The sequence below is a fragment of the Octopus sinensis genome, linkage group LG15 (genome assembly GCF_006345805.1).
Source record: "Octopus sinensis linkage group LG15, ASM634580v1, whole genome shotgun sequence".
Classification (NCBI taxonomy): Eukaryota; Metazoa; Mollusca; class Cephalopoda; order Octopoda; family Octopodidae; genus Octopus; species Octopus sinensis.
In genome coordinates this window covers 45,118,138-45,125,829 of record NC_043011.1, presented here as the reverse complement: position 1 = coordinate 45,125,829, position 7,692 = coordinate 45,118,138, and positions in this window count along the sequence as shown.

The window sequence follows — 7,692 nt, the reverse complement described above, 5'->3', positions numbered from 1 at the left end:
AGTATTCGTATGAATGCATGCAACCATACATATAGGTGTGTACACACACACACACGTACATATATGCATGTCTGTATATGTATGTGTACATATTGTATGCATGTATATATATACTTTTTTTTACTCTATTTGTTATTTGACTGTGGCCATGCAGGAGCACAGCCTTTAGTCGAGCAAATCGACCCCAGGACTTATTCTTTGTAAACCTAGTACTTATTCTATCGGTCTTTTTTGCCGAACCGTTAATTTACGGGGACATAAACACACCAGCATCGGTTGTCAAGTGATTGTGAGGGGACACACACACACACACACATTTATATACATTTCAGTTTCCATCTACCAAATCCACTTACAAGGCTTTGGTCAGTCCGAGGCTATAGGAGAAGGCACTTGCCTAAGTTGCCACGCATTGAGACTGAACCCAGAACCATGTAGTTGGTAAGCAAGCTACTCCCCACACAACCACTTGACTTTATTTTCATTTTATTTAATTTTTTTTCTTCTTTCTATTAATATTTATCTTTCACCAGATGGAGTACTTTTTTTGTTGAATTTTTTTATCATGGATCAGTACATTATATATATATATGTGGCTGTGTGGTAAGTAGCTTGCTTACCAACCACATCATTCCGGGTTCAGTCACCCTGCGTGGCACCTTGGGCAAGTGTCTTCTACTATAACCTCAGACCGACCAAAGCCTTGTTAGTGGATTTAGTAGATAGAAACTGAAAAAAGTCCGTTGTTATATATATATATATCATCATCATCATTTAACGTCCACTTCCCATGCTAGCATGGGTTGGACGATTTGACTGAGGACTGATGAACCAGATGGCTGCACCAGGCCCCAATATGATCTGGCAGAGTTTCTACAGCTGGATGCTCTTTCTAATGCCAACCACTCCGAGAGTGTAGTGGGTGCTTTTACGTGTGTGTATATATATATATATATATACACACACTTTGGGTATGGTAGATGAGTTCAGCAAAAATTTTGATTCATATGCATATGGTACTTAAGTTTTAGGCACCAGAATTTAGTACGGTATTATCCATACAATTTCAAAGTAAGGTGATTAAAATGAAAATAAGCAACAAGGATACCCAGAGGTAATGTTGCTTATTTTGATTATATATATATATATATATATAAAAATTTAAATAATGAGGGTGATAAATTGAATATTAATTTAATTAATATCAATTTAAAACCAGTAGCCTAGCATATAGAAAAATAAAAAAATTCAGAAAAATTGTAGTACTTGCATATAATATTATACGCATGTATGTATATATATATATATATATATATATATATATATATGTCTGTCCTCCATGCTGGCTGGGCTGGGCAATTTGACAGGTGCTGGTAAGTCAGAGGACTGCACCAGGCTCTACTGTCTGCTTTGGTGTGGTTTATGTATGTATGGTGTGAATGAACCATATCCTTAGCAAAAATTCAGTCACAGCTACAGAATTATAAATATTAGGATAATTTCAACAAATTAAAAATTTATCGCATATGTCATATAATATACCTTCAGTGGCCTATGTTGTTCAGATACATACCACTGTCACGCTCAGTTGTTTCTCATAATATAATTTGATTGTGTTAATTATGAAAATTACCTTAAGCCATAAATGTGCTCTGCATCAGAGTAATGGTCAGATTATAGCTGTGCTGAAGACAGCTATAGAAGCAGAAACACATGAATACAGCTATCCTCTTGGCTTTAGATACTCAGACTTTTTAACTTTTTATTAGTAGTACGTCAGTTCTAGAGAGTCCTTGATTCTTGAGATTGTTACATTGTCATCTGGAGTTGGTCCCAGTTTCCATGTGCCAGTTGTTTTACCTTTTCTGGAAGCAAAAGTGATTTTAATAAATCAAGAATCGATCTTGTAGAGTTCTCAATATATCTTCATTCGTATGTTGTGTAAGTTCATGCTACTGGCTACTCCGAGCTATTTCACTTAGTTCATTTGTGTGTATGTGTGTGTAGATAGATATACATGCATATATGTAGGCATCTGCATATGTTTCCATGCATAAACTCTGCTTGAAAAGACCTGTTCAGGCAAGTGAAATCGAAATCAAATTTGCTGATGTGGTTAATGACAGCACCACTTAACTGGCATCCATGATAATGGAACGTTAAGAGCACCACTTGAGCGTGATCATTGCCAGGGCCGCTGACTGGCTCCCATGCCGGTGGCACGTAAAAAGCACCATCTGAGTGTGATCGTTACCAGCATTGCCTTACTGGCACTTGTGCCGGTGGCACATGAAAAACAACATTTGAGCGAGGTCATTGCCAGTGCCGCTGGACTGGCTCCTGTGCTGGTGGCACATAAAAAACACCATTTAAGCATGGTCGTTGCCAGTACCATCTGACTGACCCTTGCGCCAGTGACACATAAAAGTACCCACTACACTCTTGGAGTGGTTGGCAATAGGAAGGGCATCCAGCTGTAGAAACTCTGCCAGATCAGATTGTAGCCTGGTGCAGCCATCTGGCTCGCTAGTCCTCAGTCAAACCGTCCAACCCATGCCAGCATGGAAAGCAAACGTTAAATAATGATGATGATGATATAAATCTTGAAAAGAAACAATGACACAAATTTTGGGAGAAAGTATTCATAATGTGTAAGTGTTTTCACTGTTTACAGTTTTTCAAACTCATGTGTTATGGGATAATCTGTAGAGGTGAAGTTGTTCTTAACTATTGATAGTGTTGACTATTAAGTCATCTGTGTACAGGAATGTCCTCAGGTAACCAGTCTGAAGCCCTTCCCTTTCATTGTGACCTGGAGGACTAAAAAGAAACAGCTGGGAACTGAGAACTGAATTTTGAGCCATCTTCTGGTGCAGCCATCTGGTTTGCCAAACCTCAGTCAAATTGTCCAACCCATGCTGGCATGGAAAGCGGACGTTAAACAATGATGATGATGATCTAACTGCATGTTAAAATATTTATTTAACTCATTGCCAACTTTCACCTTGCTGGTGGTGACATCTCTGCACATGTCTTGCATGACTCTCAGTGTCAGCTATCTTTACATAGTTTTCATAATGACCACCAGACTACAGAGTGTGAAACTGTGTCAAAGAATGCCAAGTATAGAATTTTTGTCCTTTGCTTCTGGGATTTCACTAGAAAAGAAAATGTCTGTTGTTGCCACTCATCACAAATCCCACCTGCATCGTATTTAAGTTAATTCCCTTCTTAATCAGTTGTGTTGTAACGATTTCTCTTGTTTTCATAACATGGTGAATCGATTTGATCTTTCTTGAGAATCTTTGCCTTCACAGCAGATGATACTGCTAGACCAGTCAATGGGTATCAACATCTCATTTTACCACCTTTGTCACTTGGTGAATGAAAAAGCCCACCTAACTTTTCCTGGTAGTCTAAGCTGATTACTTTGACTTTATATCATTCATTGCACTTTCTACTATATCACTGTCAACTCTAATAGCAGGTCTCGAACTGTCCACTCTGATAGCAGGTCTTGAGCAGTCAGTTTTAATGTCTGGATCCAAGCTGTCAACTTAAATAGCTAGTCCTCAGCTGTCCACTCAAATAGCTAGACCTTGGCTGTCCACTTGAATAGCTAAACCTCGGCTGTCCACTCGAATAGCTAGACCTCGGCTGTTCCCTTGAATAATTGGTTCTTAACCAGTGATTTTAGTAGCTCATCTCTACTTTACAGGTTTAATAGCTGGTTCTTCTGTTGGACTTAGAGCAGTCTGTCTTTTTACCATGTATTCTCTACATTTAACAATCTCCCAAAGCTGCATTTCCAAGCCTTCTTTTGTGTATTGGCAATGGTAAGTGAGCAGCTCTCATTCTAAACATCATTTTCTTTAAAGATGCCTTGATTTCTACTGCTTTAGCAGTGCAGGTGACTTTACATCTATGATCCTCCCATCACAGAACATTAGGGCAAATCTCGCACTTTCATTTGTTCATCCCTGATAACTAACTACATGATATTATTCCCTAGTCTATCTTTACTTCAAGTCTTTCCTTCTCTGTCTCTCAGCTGTTAATGTTTTGCTTGCATTGTCATTTCATCAATATTTTAGTGTCTGTTTGAGTGGAACTGTACTCCTTCCACAGTTCTTGTCTATGATTCTATTTGGGTTGCCTCATAGAAAACTCCCATTCCAATTGTTCTCTCTGTTACAAGTGTCAGCCTCCTCTTCCCTCTCAGTATAAATGTCGTCTACAACCTTTTTGAATGCATGGCTGTGTGGTAAGAAGCTTGCTTCCCAACCACATAGTTTTGGGTTCAGTCCTACTGTGTGGCACCTTGGGTAAGTGTCTTCTACTATAGCCCCAGGCCAACCAAAGCCTTGTTAGTGGATTGGTTGACGGAAACTGAAAGAAGCCTATCATAAAAAAATGTATGTGTGTGTCTTTCTTTGTGTCTGCATTTGTCCCCCACCACCTCTTGACAACTGGTGCTGGTGTGTTTATATCCCTGTAACTTAGTGGTTTCGCAAAAGAGACTGATAGAATAAGTAACAGGCTTTAAAAAGTAAGTGCTAGGGTCGATAAGTTTGATTAAAAATACAAGGCAGTGCCCCAGCATAGCCGTGGTCTGGTGACTAAAACAAGTAAAAGATCTCATTGTCCCTGTGTGGTTATCATTCCTGTGTGGTTATCATTCACATCTGAAGTTCTGGTACTCTCTCGGTTTTCCAGAGATCCCACCGTACATACACTTATATACTCCAGTATATCTACGAGGTGGTATCAAAAAGTTCCCAGACTAGTTCTATCATGTGCCAACAGTACACAGTTGCATGCGCATTGAGTGCTAGCAGTGAAGTTGTGAAATTTATGTTCTTGTGATTTGTCATGGACAGGAACAAAGAGCTAACATGAAATTTTGCATTAAACTTGGGAAATCTGCTACAAAGTTATCAGGCATGCTTTGGCAAGCTTACGGCAAAGAGGCAATGGGTCTTACGCAATGTTTCGAGTGGCACAGGTGCTTCAAAAGCGGCTGACAGAGCCACAGCTCAGTCAAGAGAAGGCTTATGGTTTTTTTTTTTTTTAAATCTGCAGTATTGTGCATTGAGAATTCATCACCCAGGGCCAGACCGTCCATCGAGAGTTCTACTGTGATGTTTTGAAGTGTTTCAGGGAGGACATTTGGTAAAAGCAACCAGATCTGTGGAGTGCGAATAATTGAATTCTTCCCGACAACAATGCACCCTGTCACTGAGCTCTCCTCACTTGTGAGTTTCTCACCGAAAACAACATGGTATCGCTTCTGCACATGGTATCGTCAGATGTAGCACCTGCAGACTTCCTTCTCTCTCCCAAGATGAAAATGCAGCTCAAGGGTCGCCACTTTAACACCGTTAACGAGGACATGAGCGAATTGCAGAAGGTCTGTGACTCACTTATGGAAAACGACTCCTAGGTTGGATTCAAAAAGTGGCAGTAATGCTGGAAATGGTGTATTGCTATGTAAGGTGACTATTTCCAAGATGATGTTAAAACTTAGGTAAATAAGTTTATCTTATTTATTAAACATAACTAGTACCTGTACGTTTTTGATATCACTTCGGGTTACACCTGAAATTCTGGTACTCTCTCAGATTACCAGAGATCCGACTACACTTATAATTATATACTTTCGTTTACATCTATCACATCTGAAGCCTTGGTACTCTCTCTGTCAACTATAGATCCCTATGTACCAACAGCAATATAATCCTGTATATCTATCACACCTGGTGCTGGTACTACCACAGGCTGCCAAGAGCTCATTGTACCTATTGTTGTATACTCTTGTACATGGATCACATCTGATTTAAGCCGTTCCAACCTTGGCCACCTAGCTATTTTCTTATTGAGAATATTGCACCCAGTGTGTCCTTCCTGTTATAAACTGGTGTGATTTGGCTGCTATTTCCAATGCGCCAAAAGACATGTAATTAGTGCCACTGTGTAATTCGCTAGTTAGTGTTGCTGAGGATGTTAATGAACTGCCTATCACAAATGTTGGCTACATTTTAATCAGTAACTTTCGACTCCACCTCAACCTCAGCCATTTGAGAAGGGGGAGATGAATAAACCCTGATGAACTGTTAAATAACAATGGAGCTAGTCAGTTAGCGGGAATTCTTTTGCCCAGGTTACCCGAAGGACCCCCTCGTGGGGTTTAATTTTGCAGACTTAAATACGTTACAACTTTACAAGCACAAGAGCCAGATAGAGTTACCTCCCTTGTTTCCAGCTGTGATTACAATAGAATAACGTCGTTAAGTTATTTCCCTCTACATGGTCGCATGATCTGCTAGAAATAGCAGCTGCATCTCGCACCAATTACTCATTATTCAAATGGAAGGCGATATTTGTAACGTTTTTTTTTATCATAAAAGCCTGTTGGATCACTACTGACGTCGAGTCCACCATTGATAAATAGGTCCCACTCTGTTCATCCACTTATTACATAATTAGAGAAAGCATCCATCTGGACTATAGTAAGTCATAGATGTTATTCATTTATTTTAAAAATTGATTTCTGTATAAGGCACTATGTCACATATTGTTGATAATAGAGTCCCAGTAATTGACTGGGGCGTATTTTATCTGCCCCAAGGAGACGAAAGGTGAAGTCAACCTGGACAGAAATTTGAACTCATGAAACCACTTTCCATATTACACAAACTGTTTTTTTACATCATCATCGTTTTAATGTCCACATTTCAATGCTCACATGGGGTGGGTGAAATTCGTTAAGGTGGATTTTCTATGGCTGGATGCTGTTCCTGTTGCCAACCCTCACCTGTTTGCCAAGAAGGTAATATTCTCCCTTGACCAGATATGTTTTCATGGAAGATTGTTAACAAATGAAACAACTTGCATGGCAATGACACTCACAACTATGACATGGTGTGAAGGCAAGGAGACAGCAACACACACATGACCACTGTCAAATGACTGAAACCAGTAAAAGTATAAGAGTATACACAAACACGCTATATATATATATACTGGCACTTGTGCCCATGCTAGTAGGGTGCCAAGAGCATCATCCAAGCGTGATCATTGCAAGAGCAGCCAACTGGCTTCCGTGCCAGTGGCACGTAAAAGGGCACCATTTGAGCGTGATCGTTACCAACGTTGCCTTACTGGCAGCATGTGTAAAAAGATTCAAGCGAGGGCATTGCCAGTACCACCTGACTGGCCCCCGTGCCGGTGGTACGTAAAAATCACCCACTACACTCTCGGAGTGGTTGGCATTAGGAAGGGCATCCAGCTGTAGAAACTCTGCCAAATCAAGATTGGAGCCTGGTACAGCCATCTGGTTTGCCAGCCCTCAGTCAAAATCGTCCAACCCATGCTAGCATGGAAAGCAGACGTTAAATAATGACGATGAGATATATATATATATATATATATATATGTATACACACACACAAACACATGACAGACTTACTGGCTTCTTTCAGTTTACATTTACTAAATCTATGCACAAGGCTTTGGTTGACCTGAGGCTATAGTCTAAGACACTTGCCCCAGGTGCCATGCAGTGGGACTGAGCCTAGAACCATATACTATATATGTGGCTTTTTACTCCAACTCCTTATATATATATATATGTATATACCTAAAGGACCAAAAGATTGTTACACGGGGTTTGCTGTCTTCTAGAATGTTCTT